The sequence below is a fragment of the Mobula birostris genome, chromosome 12 (genome assembly GCF_030028105.1).
Source record: "Mobula birostris isolate sMobBir1 chromosome 12, sMobBir1.hap1, whole genome shotgun sequence".
Taxonomy (NCBI): domain Eukaryota; kingdom Metazoa; phylum Chordata; class Chondrichthyes; order Myliobatiformes; family Myliobatidae; genus Mobula; species Mobula birostris.
The window spans coordinates 13,864,507-13,878,696 of NC_092381.1; the positions used below are offsets into that span (position 1 = coordinate 13,864,507).

Genomic DNA, 14,190 nt, shown 5'->3' on the forward strand with positions numbered 1-14,190 from the left:
CAAAGAAGCAACACATGAAATGCTGGAGCAACTCTGGAACGGTGAAGGGTCTCAACACAAAAGACCAACTGTCCATGTCCCTCCACAGATGCTGCCTGGCCTGCTGATGATAGGGCATGGCTGACAAGGTCAACACTTGGAGTTAGAGTACGAATGCCCCAAAACAGGCCTTTCTGCTCACCTGCTCCTCCAGCAATTTGTGTATTGCTCCAGAGTTCCAGAATTTGCAGTCTTTTGTGTCACCTTCTTCTAGGTAGGCACAGGGATGACAGAAAAATGGAGGGCTATGTGTGAGGGAAGGGCTAGATTGATCTTGGAGTAGGTTAAAAGGTCGGCACAACCTTGTGAGTCAAAGGACATACTGTGCTGCTCTATGCTCTATGATTAGTTTTAGTTCTCACATACAGTGAAGTGCACTGTTTTGCATCAAATCAACGAAGTCTGTGCTGGCGGCTGGCACACCATGCCAACACAGTGTGCCCAAAAATCAATAACCCTAGCCTGAATGTGGAAGGAACCCGAGCACCTGGGGGAAACCCACGTGATCATGGGAAGAACATACAGACTCCTTAGAGACCGCGGCGGGAAGCAAATCCCAATCTTACAGCTGGCGCGGAAAAGCGCTGCGCTAACCGCCATGTTACCGTGCTGCCTACGTTCCACGTTGACACAGTGAGGACCGAGTGATCACAGCAGGAGTCCAAAACCCAGCCCCGACCCTCAAAAGTTTGAGGTTGCTTGGGCAACAGAAATTGGAACACTCTATAAAATATTTTATAAGAACAATATTAAAGGCACATAACACAAAGTTGAGTAATTAGAGTTAAAACATCAAGCAAATGGAATGGTACAACAAGTTTAAGATACTAAATGACTGACCCATGTTAAAAAAAGGACTGAAGAATTTGAACTGTCACCATGGCTAAATATAAACTGGAGCAGTTGTACACCCATGTGGAAGCTGCAATTATTTTTGTGTGAATTGTCAGCCATGCCAAAATGTCTGGGATAAACTGATGTCCTCCTTTGTTAGCCCTATGGGAGAAATTACCTTAAAGTCCAGGGCTGCCACAAATATGAATTCAATTTGAAGTGGTCATGGGTTTCAAACCTGTGAAGTATCAGACTAACGTGCACAGCTGGAGGTTGACATTTCCTGACACGTCAGCTCACGGAACATGTCCAGTGGAATTATCTTCAAGCTATTTTAGAAAACTGATGGAACAGAGCCGTGACACTTGTGTAGTAGGAATGTTGCGCTTGGTACAGTTTGGTGACTGACGGCTCTGTTGCTCAGTTCTGTCACAGGAACAAATCAGTGCTGGATGGGACTACAGAATTATTATTTTCCTTGTAGTTCAACTTTCTTATGGTTTTTGTATAATTACCTATGTGCGTGTGATTGTTCAGTGTGTTTTGTAGTGGTTGTGATTGCTTTCATAACTTCTTAGTTCCCGTGGAAGTTAGAAGTTAGTTCAAGTTCCATTACTTGAGTGGGGCTATCCGATTGGTTAACTGTCATCTACGCAAATTCAATGGAATTAGCAATCTGGTATAAGAGACCAGAGCACGTTGGATCGGTCTCTTTGCCTCTTCTTTGTTCTTTCCCCTTGCCACCAGGCTCTGTCTTTCCCTCTTTGCTTCCCCCTTGTTTCATTCTTATAATGTTTAATAAACAATTGTAAGCAACAAGTTTTCTGCCTCATTCTTGACTGCCAAAGGACCTTGAGCCGAAAACATCAGGGTCCAACATCAATTAATGGATAGCGACATCATGTAATAATTATTTACAAATGTTTGCATTCTGGAAGCATATCGTATTGTTCTGACTCCATCATGGCAATGGCCAAATTTAGAACTCTTATTCCCTTGACCAAGTTCATTCACTTCCTCATGATCTCCTCCAGAGCGGCAATGCTACAAAAACTGACCACATCTTCGATTTTAACACAGAACACTACGGCACAGTACAGGCCCTTCAGCCCACCATCCTGTGCTAACCTTTGAACCTACTCTAAGGTCAATCTAATCCTTCCGTTTTACACAGCCCTCCATTTTCCTGTTATCCATGTTTCTTATATACCCCCAAGGTATCTGCTTCTACCACCATCCTTGGGAGGCTGTTAGACGAATCCACCACGACGTGTGAATCTCTTTCACCCCCTACCACCAGGCAGAAAGTACAGTACCAAAGTACAAGAACTGCTGAGCTGGGTAACAGCTTCTTCCCCCAGGCCGTGAGGCTTCTGAACACCCTGTACCACTCAGTACACATTACTTATGACAGCACCAGTAACAGTAATACAGTTGTATATTGAATTATGTCATACATATACTTTGTCAACTTGTACATCTACAGATTATCTGTTAATATTATTATTAATTTTGTGCTGTATGTAACATACTGTATTTTGCACTTGGGTCCCAGAGGAACTTTGTTTCATTTAGCCATATATATGTGTATAGTTGAATAACAATTAACATGAACTTGAATTGTGTAAGAAAACCCTATCTCTGACATCTTCTCTGTGCATTCTTCCATTCACCTTACAATGGTAACCCCTTGAATGAGTCAGTTATGCTCTGGGGAAAAGTCTCTGGCTGTCCACTCTATCTATGTCTCTTATCATCTCGTACACCTCGATCAAGTCACCTCTCATCCCCCTTCACTTCAAAGAGAAAAGCCCTAGCTCATTCAAGACACTTCGTCAGAACAAACTGCGTTATGTACTCATGTTATATGCAGCCAGGCCTCACAAATGCAGACTACTTGTAGAGTATTTCCAGGATTTTTTTTAATAATGATCTGGTTAGCAGTTACATCTTAAATGGTTAATTAGCCATTGATCCCAAGGCTATTGTGCGACCCGGTTGCACATAATGAATACCACATTTATCTACGAACCTATACCAATGTTGTGCAAGGGTTTAGAAACTTGAGCACATCCAAGTGAATGTGATTCAAGATTCTAAATTGTTTAATGTCACTTCCAGTACACAAGTATAAAGGAGAATGAAATTATTGTTACTCCTGACCCATTGCAGCACACACACACAAAAAAAAATCACAAGAAAAAGAACACAATCATTAAAAAAAGCACAAATATAAATACACAAATACATTGATATATACATTGATTGTGTGTCCATAAAGTGAGGCTAGACACAGGAGTGTCTGTACATAAGGTGACTCTGACAGGGAATGATAAAGTGGTGGTGGTTGGGGGTGTGAAGGGGTGGGTCAGTGGGTGGAGTTAGTGTTGATCAACCTTACTGCATGGGGAACATAACTGTTTTTGAGCCTGGTGGTCCTGGTATGGATGCTACACAGCCTCCTCCCTGATGAAAGAGGGACAGACAGTCCATGAGCAGGGTGGGTGGGATCCTTTGTTATGCTACTGGCCCCATTTCCATCACCTCTCTGTATACATCACGTTGATGGCGAGTAGGTTAGAGCCGATGATGCATTTGGCAGCTTTGACTACCCCTAGAATCTTCTTGTCCAGGGTAAATGATAGTTATTTCTGTCTTTAATTGTTACTGTTCTAACAATGATGTTCATATTGGAGATGATATTCCTCAGTGGAAACACAAACTCTCATATTTAAACCACAAGCCCAAGTGGAGGATACAATCCAGTCCATTGCAGGAAAAGTCCACCATTAAGCACACCTACTCAGAGGACTGCCATAGGAAAGCAGCATCCATCATCGAGGGCCCCCCCATCCAGGCCGTGCTCTCGCAAACAAGAGAAAACCTGCAGATGCTGGAAATCCAAGCAACACACACAAAATGGAGGAACTCAACAGGCCAGGCAGCATCTATGGAAAGAGAGTACACTCGACGCTTTGGGCCGAGACCCTTCGGCAGGACTGGAGAAAAAAAAGATGAGGAGTAGATTTAAATGTTGGGGGAGGGAAGAGAGAAACATCAGGTGATAGGTGAAAGCGGGGGGGGGCGGGTGAAATAAAAAGCTAGGAGGTTGATTGGTGAAGGAGATACAGGGCTGGAGAAGGGGGAGTCTGATAGGAGAGGACAGAAGGCCATGGAAGAAAGAAAGAGGGGAGGAGCACCAGAGGGAGGCGATGGGCAGGCAAGGAGACAAGGTGAGAGAGGGAAAAGGGGATGGTGAATGGTGAAGGGGGGAGGGGGAGCTTTACCAGAAGTTTGAGAAATCGATGCTCATCCCACCAGGTTGGAGGCTACCCAGACGGAATATAAGGTGTTGCTCCTTCAACCCGAGTGTGGCCTCATCATGACAATAGAGGAGGCCATGGATTGAAATATGAGAACGGAAATGGGAAGTTGAATTATAATGGGTGGCCACTGGGAGATCCCACTTCTTCTGGTGAATGGAGCATAGGTGCTCGGCAACCAATCTACATCGGGTCTTCTCATTGCTGCTATCACCAAGGCAGTACAGGAGCCTGAAGTCCCACAGCACCAGGATCAGGAGTAGTTACACATCAGGAGTAGATCATAAATTTACTTTAAACTCCAAGGGGAAAACCAGTGTCCAGATAAAGACATGTCCATGCATTACCAAAGGTCTAAATGCACTATTTCAGTATAAGAAATATGCATATTCAAGGAGTATGAATAACCATGTGGAAATAATATTTAATACTGTTAAATGACACTTTATGATGATTGAAATATTGGAAGAAATGCGATGACAAAGTGTTCCTAACGGTAAGAGGAATTTTGAAAGTTGATTTATTATCAATGTACATATCTGTCACTGTGTACTTACTCCAGATTCATTTTCTTGAGACCCACTTTCATGAAGTATTTGGGGCAGTACAATAGCATAGCAGTTAGCCAAACACTATTACAGCACCCGTGACCCAGGTACATTTCTGCCACTGTCTATAAAGTTTATACGTTCTCCCCATGTCCTCATGGGTTTCCTCCGGGTGCTCTGGTTTCCTCCCACAGTCCAAAGATGTACGGGTTAGTGGGTTGATTGGTCACATGGGTGTAATTGGGAAGCATGGGTTAATTAGGCCAGAATATATCTCAGGCTATATCTCCAAGTAAAAAAAAAAGTAGACTAATGGCATGGACGCCTCGAACTACACTTCAGTCTTGCTTCATGGAGGTTAAAAACTTAAATGTCTATTCAGTTTTTGTTCATTAGAAACAATGATCTGAAGATAAGGATAAGGCAACTGGGACCCTGGCAACCGTAACCAGGTGTAAATTGTTTATGGGATTTGTTTGCTATGGCCCCCTTCTTACATTTTCCTAGTTGCACTCCTTCTAACGAACACAAAATGCTGGAGGAGCTCAGCAGGTCAGTCAGCATCTGTGAGGGGTATAAACAGTTGACATTTTCGAGACTCTTCGTCAGGACTGGAAATGAAGGTGGCAGAAGCTGGAATAAAGAAGGTGGGGGGGGAGGGGGAGGAGTACAGGCTGCCAGGTGATAGGTGAAGCCAGGTGAGGGGGAATGAAGTGAGAAACTGGGAGGTGATAGGTGGAAGAGGTAAAGGGCTGAAGGAGGAGGAATCCGAAAGGAGAAGACAATTGGTTATGGAAGAAAGAAGGAGGGGCTCCAGAGGGTCCTGGTGGACAGGTAACTAGATTGGGGAATGAAAAACAGTGGAAGTAGTTACTGGAAGTTGGAGTAAGTGATGATCATGCCATCAGGTTGGAGGCCAACCAAAAGAAATATGAGGCATTTCTCTTCCAACCTGAGTTTGGCCTCATTGAGGCAGTAGAGAAGGCTATGGACAGACATATTGATATGGAAATTTGTAGTCAAATTGGAATGGGTAGCTGCCAGGAAATCCTCCCTTTGGTAGTGGACAGAGCGAACAAAGCAGTCTCGAGGTCTGCACTGGGTTTCACTAATGTAGAGCTGGACATTTTAGGAGCAGCAGACACAACAGGTTACCCCAACAGACCACTACAATGGTTTTTAATTTACTGCTAAGTTTAGAGACAGTTTAGAGGTGGACAGATGTGTCTTGGCCAACCAAGTTCATCCTGTGGAGGCACAATTAAAATCCGGCAATCGTGGGAAACACTGATACACTCCCACACCCTGCAAATGAAAGCACGCTGGGTCAACACACTGCATCCTTGGCAAACTCCAGTAATGCACCCATCTAAATGCCCACAAGTTCAGTGGCAGTTTAGAGATGGACTTCAGATGCTGCTGTGGAACAGAAATGCAGAATTTTCAAGAGAAGGCATAAATTTAAAGAGGAGAGAGATTTAAAGAGGGTAACTTGATAGAGGTGTACAAGATGATAAGAGGCATAGATTGAGTGGATAGCCAGAGACTTTGCCCATGGCGGGAACGACTAAAATAATGGGGATATACTTCTAAGGTGATAGAAGGAAAATATAGGGAGGAAGGGGATGTCAAAGTTAAGTTCGTTACCGAGAGGGTGGCGTGTGTGTAAAACATCCTGCCAGGGGTGGTGGTAGAAACAGATATACAAGAGGCATAAGAAACTCATAGATAGTCACATTGATGATAAAAAAAAATGGAATGTGTGGGAGGGATGGATTAGATTGACCTTAAGTTAAAAGATCAGCACAACATAGTAGGCTGAAGGGTGTTGTAATGGTCTAAATCCAATCCAGCACGGTCAATCCATCATTAGAGTTGATGAGCCCAATGGCCCCAACAGTCGATTTATGGAAAGGAATAAGACAGTCGACATTTAGGGCTGAGACCCTTCATTAATGTCAACTGGTTATTTCTCTCTGTAGGTGCTGCCTGACCAGCTGAGCTCTCCAACGTTTTGTATTTAATTTGTATTGTATTAAATTTCATAACGAGATGCACAGCTCTGCACTGAAATAGCCCAACCACAGGTCAGTGTGAAGGCTTTGCTTAGATACAGCATCGAACAGGCCGTTCTGGCCTAACAAGCTGTACTGTCCGGTAACCCACCTATTTAACCCTGCCCCAGTCACAGGACAATTTACAGTGACCAATTGACCTACTCACTGGTACATCTTCGGAATGTGGGAGGAAACCAGAGCACCCGGAGGAATCCCACATGGTCATGGGAAGAACATACAAATTCTTTACAGACCACGTCGGAACTGAACTCTGGACTCCAAACGCCTCGAGCTGTAATAGTGTTGCACTAGCCACTACACCCATGAGCCACATCCACGTGCCTATCTAAGAGTCTCTTAAATGCCCCTAAAGTATCTGCCTCTACCACCAGCCCTGGCAATACGTTCCAAAACCCACCAGTCTCTGGAAGCAAACTTACCTCAGACATTCCCTCCTATACACTCCTCCAATCACCTTAACGTTTTGCCCCCTCATATTGGTCATGTCAGAGGGGAGAAGTCTCTGGCTGTCCCTTCGATCTATGCTCCTTATCATCCTGGACAGCTTTGTGTCTGTGGGCCATCCAGACAGATCATGCTGCACACAAGTACAGTGAGGCAGCAAAAAGGGAAGACGGAAAGCAGAATATGGCATTAAAGAGAAAGTGCAGTTCAGATGGACTGATAAAGTGCAATGGCTACAACAAGGTAATTTGGGCAATCTGGAGTTCATCTTTTAGCATCATGAGTGGTCCTGATAACTGCAAGATGGAAGCCGCCCCAGAGTCCGGTTTTTATGATGTGCTTTGTGCGATAAATATTTTCCAGCACACATAGGGACTTTCTCAAAATAGTCACAAGGATCTTTTACGTCCTCATGAGAGGGAAGGGGTTGGGGGAGTTTAGGTCTAACATCACCTCAGAGAGATTCAAGATAGCGTAATGTCATTTCCTGTACACAAGTGTAAAGACGAACAAAATAATTGTTACTCTGGATCTGATCCAACACACAAAAAAAAACAATAGAAGTTACACAATAATAAAATACACAATGAATATAAATGGATACTTTAGCTTATATACATAGATTGATTGATTGAATGTCCATAAAGTGACATTAGACACAGGAGTGTGTGTATATAAGGTGGTTGACAGGAAGTAACACAGTAGTGGTGGTTGGGGTGTGGAGGGGTGGGTTAGTGAGAGGGGGTGTTGATCAGCCTCACTGCTTTGGGGAAAGTAACCGTTTGAGTCTACTGGTGGCTCCAGGATGACATCCATGCCCCATCAATGCCATGCTGCTCAGGGATTAGTGCTATTATTATTTTGTGACTGTATGTGCTGTGCTTTGACTTTGGCCCCAGAGGAACACTCTTTCGTTTAGCTGTTTACATGTTATGGCTGAATGACGAACTTGAATTCAGTCAATAAGCATAAGCAAATGATGGCAACAAGAAGGAATTTTAAGTAACTGGCAATATTAATGTTCAACACTGTTTAATGCCATTTCCAGTACAGTGTAAAGGAGAACAAAATAATTGTTATTCCAGATCCATTGCAGCACAAAAAACCTCAATAAAGACAATAATAATAAAAATAAATTAAATATAAAACACAAGTTAGCTTATGTAGGTAGATTGATTGTGTTCCATGAAGTGATGCTAGACACAGGAGTGTCTATAAATAAGGTGACTGACAGGAAATGGTAAGGTAGTGTTGGTTGGGAGTGGGTTAGTGGGTGGAGGTGTTGATCAGCCTTACTGCTTGGGGAAAGTAACTGTTTTTGAGTCTGGTGTTCCTGGCATGGATGCTACATAGCCTCCTCCCTGATGGGAGTGGGACAAACAGTCCATGAGCAGGGTGGGTGGGATCCTTCATGATGTTACTAGCCCTTTCCCAGCACCTTTCTGTATTGATAGTTCTGCACCCTCTAGGTGCCCCATTAGAACATCAGCCTAGAGGACAGTAAATGTGGTAACTATATGACTACAATGAATGCAGGGAATCAGAGACGCCTGCACTTCAGAATCAAAATCAGGTTTAATATCACCAGCATCTGTCGTGAAATTTATTAACTTTACGGCAGCGGTACAATGAAATTCATGATAAAATAAATATACGGGGAAGAAACGAATTATATTAAGTATATGCATGTATATTAATCAGTTAAGTTGAGAAGTGAGGTAGTAATGTATTCATAGGTTCAATGCCCATTCTGAAATCCGTTGGCAGACGGGAAGAAGTTGTTCCTGAATCGTTGAGTTTGTGTCTTCAGGCTTCTGTACCACCTTCCTAATGGTAACAATGAGAAAAGGGCATGTTCTGGGTGGAGGGGATCCTTAATATTGGCCGCTGCGTTCCTAAGGTACCGATCCTTGAAGATAGCTTGGATGACTATGGAGGCCATGATAGAGCTGACTAATTTTACAAGATTTTTCTACTTACTTCGATCCTATGCAGTAGCCCCCCCCCACCCATACCAAACGATGACGTAGCCAGTCAGAGTCTTCTCCAGGTACAGTTGTACACGTTTTCAAAGCGTCTTAGCTGACAAAGCAAACCTCCCCAAACTCTTGATGAAGTATATAGCCCTCGTCTTGCCTTCCATATTTGCGTCCAGGTTAGGTCCTCAGAGATCTTGACACCCAGGAACTTGAAGTTTCTCACTCTCTCCACTTGTGATCTATGAAGATTGGTTTGTGTTCCCTTGTTTGACCTTAGAGAATATTGGATATTGGCAAAACACTGACAGATGGGATTAGCCCAGCTGGGCACCTTGACTAGCATATACGAGTTGGGCCGAAGGGCCCGTTTCCATTTTGTACAACTATTTTATGCAGAACACTTGATCTACTGTATTCTCAAGTGGGCAAAACCTAGAAGTATTTTAAATGAAATAAATTACGGAAAAGTTTTTTTTTAATCCAAAGACTCTCCCAGGTGACAAACCTTGAGCCAAAAATAATCTCGACATCCCAGAAAGCTATTAAAATGGAAGTGGCTACCTCATCCCAGAATCGGAATCAGGTTGTTGTATAGATGGCGAAACGTGTTTTGCGGCGGCAGCAGAAGCTCCGCGGGTAAACAATTAGTGCAAAGAGGAATAACTAGGTAGTGTTCATGGACAGTACACGGCCCATTGCGACCCTCCCCTCTACATTCAGTACGCGTTTGGGTTTGAGTTTAAAATCCCAGCAGTATGCGGTCTGCACTGTCGGAGGTTCCGCACACGAGACAGCGGGGCGCGGGGAGGGACACCCGCACCTCTTCCAGACCCAGTTAAAGCCAATTTACAGAAAACTCTTACGTGCTGAAAGGGTGAGGGGACATGTTATTGGCAACAATAGTGAATACCAAGATTAGACTGTCAGCTCCCGATGCCAGTTTGCCCACTAAATAAAACAGATCACATTGAATTCTGGTTTCTGGAGGGAGGGGCAGACTGCACTTTGCATTGCTGATGTAAAACACGCGTCTGTTTAAAGGAGGTTTAATCTAGAATGCCTCTGCGCACACTCCAGGTTCCAGGGGTTTATTAAGCAGAAAGACTGATCAACACCTCCACCCACTAACCCACCCAGCACAACCCCCAACACCACTCCTTTATCATTTCTTGTCAGAGACATTCCCGTGCCTAGTATCACTATTTACACACTGTCTTGTGCACTTATTTTTATTGTGTCCTGTATCTAAATGTGTTTTCTTTTTGGGCTGCATCGGATCTGGAGTGACAACGATTTCGTTCTCCTTTGCACTGGAAATTACATTAAACAATCTTGATTATTTTGGACTTCACGCCGGGTATCCCGGCCAATATTAATTTCTCAAGCGTTAACCCACTTGCCCGCCGCCAAACACACACAATAAGGATCTCGCTGCTGTTAGTGGGAGCGCTGACAATTTGCCGGCGGAGTTCCCAGCACTATAATAGGAAATAACCTTAAAGAGGCGCTTCCAATCCTGTAAACAGCTGTTAGAATCATTAAAGTAATTATTTTATTGCTCCGTTGGAGTAACAACCTACTGGCGTTAAAAAAAATCACTTCAGAATTCCTGAGAAGGTGAACGTCCCCGCTCCGGCATAAGGGTCGGGTATTCAGTGCGCTCCTGTCAAAGTGGCGAGGGGAAATCAGAAGAATTTTTTTTTGGGCAGAACAACCTTTAAAGTTGGATGTTTCACTTGTAGTGGGAGAAGGCGAGTATCACCTCTCGCCCACCGGGCTTGACGATTAACAACCGCCGTCCAATTGGCCATGAGGGACAAGTGTACCACCAAGGATGTTAAAACACGTACCATTTCCAAGACTTTAAAACTAGATCAAGTTACTTTTTTTTTTCCATACACGCGATACTGCAGATGCTGGAAATCCAGGGCAATACACACAGAATACTGGAGGAAGGCAGCATCTGTGAAAATGACTAGAGTCGACGAGTCGCGCCGAGATCTGTCCCAAACGTCGACTATTTATTCCTTTCCATGGATGCTGCCTGGCCTGCTGAGTTCCTCCAGCACTTCGTGCGTTTTCTGATTTTTCACACGTACCTGTGTGGGTGGTTTCAATTCTTAACCTTTTCAATTTTCCCCTCGAAACAGAACTCGCCCCATCTCCTTTAGGTCCCTACCGTTACAGTATTGATTTTTAAAGTTAAACTTGCCTTATGCCAAAGGAGTTCCGTTTCTCTCAATTCTGGCGACCTGCGGTAATCCAGAGAGTTGGTTAGACTGAGAGAGCTGTTAAGCCGTTTTCAACCACCACCGATTAGTCTCAATGTCGTTTGGGTAAAATTACGTCTCCCCCGTAGCAAGTTTCCATAAAAGTCCCGTTCGCTCACTGTCTGCCGCATTCCACGCGATCCGGGACACGGCTTCTTCAGCTGTTAGCTTTTAATAATATACTTAAAGCACGTGGGTCCCTGCCCCCTTCCCTTAACCCCTTCTCACTCGCTGCTGTCGGCGGAACACAGGCCCCCGTCGTGTCAGTTTTACTGAAAATGCTTCCCCTGGCGTGATTGTCAGTGGGTCAACCCCGGACACGGGATGGATGGTACATTGGTCAGCTCGGGAGACGCACTGATGGAGTCTATACAGTACTGAAACTGGCTTTTCAGCCCATCTAGTCTGTGCTAACCTGTTCTACCAAGACCCATCGGCCTGCACCCGGACCGTAGCCCCCCATAACCCTCCCATCCATACACCTATCCAATTTTCTCTTAAATGTTACAACTGAACCCACATCTACCACTTCCGCTGGCAGCTGGTTCCGGGCTGCACCACTCTCTGGGTGAAGAAGTTCTCCCTCAGGTTTCCCTTAAATATTTCACCTTTCATCTTTAACCTGTGCCCTCTAGCTGTAACCCTGCTCAACCCGAGGTGAAAAAGACGGAATGGAGTCACCCTGTCTAAGCCCCATATCACACCTCTATAAGATCTCAATCATTTTCCTGACTCCAGGGAATAACGTCCTAACCTATTCAACCCTTCCCTATTTCTCAGGTCCTCAAGTCCCAGCAATATCTTTGTAAATTTCCAATGTACCTTTCAAGTTTATTGATATCTTTCCTGTAGGTAGCTGTAGATTTATGAAGGTCATTGTGCCAAAAACTCCCTTTGCATCCATACCTACCCTCTGATGCTACCTTCAAGGAATTATGGACCTGTATTCCCAGATCCTTCTGTTCTACCTCACTCTTCAGTGCCCTGCCATTCACCGTGGAAATCCTACCCTAGTTTGTCCTCCTAAAGGGAAACTGCTCACACTTGGCTGTGTTATCAGCACCCAATTGCCCACCATTGAGAACATCTACCATAAACGCTGCCTGGGCAGGGTGAAAAGCATTATCAGGGATGCATCTCACCCTAACCATAGACTTTTTACTCTCTTCCCATCCAGTAGGCGCTACAGGAGCCTCCGCTCCCGCACCAGCAGGCTCAGGAAGAGCTTCTTCCCTGAGGCTGTGACCCTGCTGAACCTCACATCACAGCGCTAAGCAGTATTGCATCCGTATTGTACTGTCTCAGTACTTTTATATTTGTGTGCTGTAGCACTTTTTATTCGTAGTTATTTTGTAAATAACACTATTCTTTACATTTCTGGTCAGATGCTAACTGCATTTCATTGGCTTTGTATCTGTACTCAGCACAATGACAATAAAGTTGATTCTAATCTAATCTAATCTAAATTCCACCTCTCATTTTTCAGCCCGTTTTCTCATCTGAGGGAGATGACGCTGCAAGCTTTGGTTGCCTTCCTAGCAGTCTACTACACCCAGTCACAGCTGTAAAATAGGATACATCCATTTTCACATGGTAACATTATATGAAAAACAGGGGCGGTGACCAGGGTCTGGAATCAGCTCTTCAGAACAGGACACAGCCTGACACCTCCAGAGATCCTGGTCCATTTGAGGTGTCATCCATGCAGAGTTTGTCAGATTCCATTCTCCAGATTCTCTGATTCCCTCCCACATCCAAAGACATGCGGGTTGGCAGGCAAATTGGTCTTTGTAAATTGCCCCTAGGGTGTATTAGTGCATTGCAGTTTGGGAAGTGGTGATCAGAATGTGGGGAGAATAGGTCCTAGGGGAAAATTAGTGTGGAATTGGGATTGGTTTGTGGACTAGGATAGATTTGATGGGCCCATAGGTCTCTTTCTTAGTCGTAAGGACATATGCAAAATGGCATAATAAGACGTTCAGTTAAAACTACAAGACATCCTGGAAGACCAGAGCAACACAGACAAGATGCTGGAGGAAATCAGTAGGTCAGGCAGCATCTACGGAAATGAATGAAGAGCCAATGTTTTGGTAGAGTGTGGGACAGCAGTTACCATAGCGCTTTTACAGTGTCAGTGACCTGGGTTCAATTCTGATGCTGCCTGTAAGGAGTTTGTACGTCCTCCCCGTGACTACATGGGTTTCCTCCATATGATTCAGTTTCCTCCCACAAGCAAAAGATGGATGGGCAGATGGATTGATGGATAGATAGACAGATGGATAAATAAAAAAACAAATAAATAAATAGATAAATAAAGTAAAGGCATCCATTAGTCTTGCAAGACCATGGATCTGCGCCTGGAAAGTCTTCACTCTCCAGGGCGCAGGCCTGGGTAAGGTTGTATGGAAGACCGGCAGTTGCCCATGCTGCAAGTCTCCCCTCTCCACAACACCGATGTTGTCCAAGGGAAGGGCATTAGGGCCCATACAGCTTGGCACCAGTGTCATCGCAGAGCAATGTGTGGTTAAGTGCCTTGCTCAAGGACACAACACGCTGCCTTGGCTAGGGCTCGAACTCACGACCTTCAGATCGCTAGTTTAGCGCCTTAACCACTTGGCCACGTGTCCACAAATAGATAAATACCTAAATGAATAAATATATAAACAATAGCAAAC

At 44.4% G+C, this 14,190-nt stretch overlaps 1 protein-coding gene across 6 annotated transcripts in view; it reads right to left on the reverse strand.

Annotated features, from left to right (window-relative positions):
* Positions 1–11,666, reverse strand: part of nexn (nexilin (F actin binding protein)) — a 95,133-nt gene extending 83,467 nt beyond the window's left edge. For 3 of the 6 annotated variants that reach the window (XM_072273329.1, XM_072273327.1, XM_072273324.1), the window contains exon 1: positions 11,458–11,665. The gene's annotated coding sequence lies outside the window, so the exon portion shown is untranslated. Of the gene's footprint in view, positions 1–644; positions 763–11,457 lie in introns of all 6 variants that reach the window. The other 3 variants (XM_072273326.1, XM_072273330.1, XM_072273328.1) reach the window with 3 other exon arrangements.
* Positions 11,667–14,190: the final 2,524 nt, after the last annotated feature.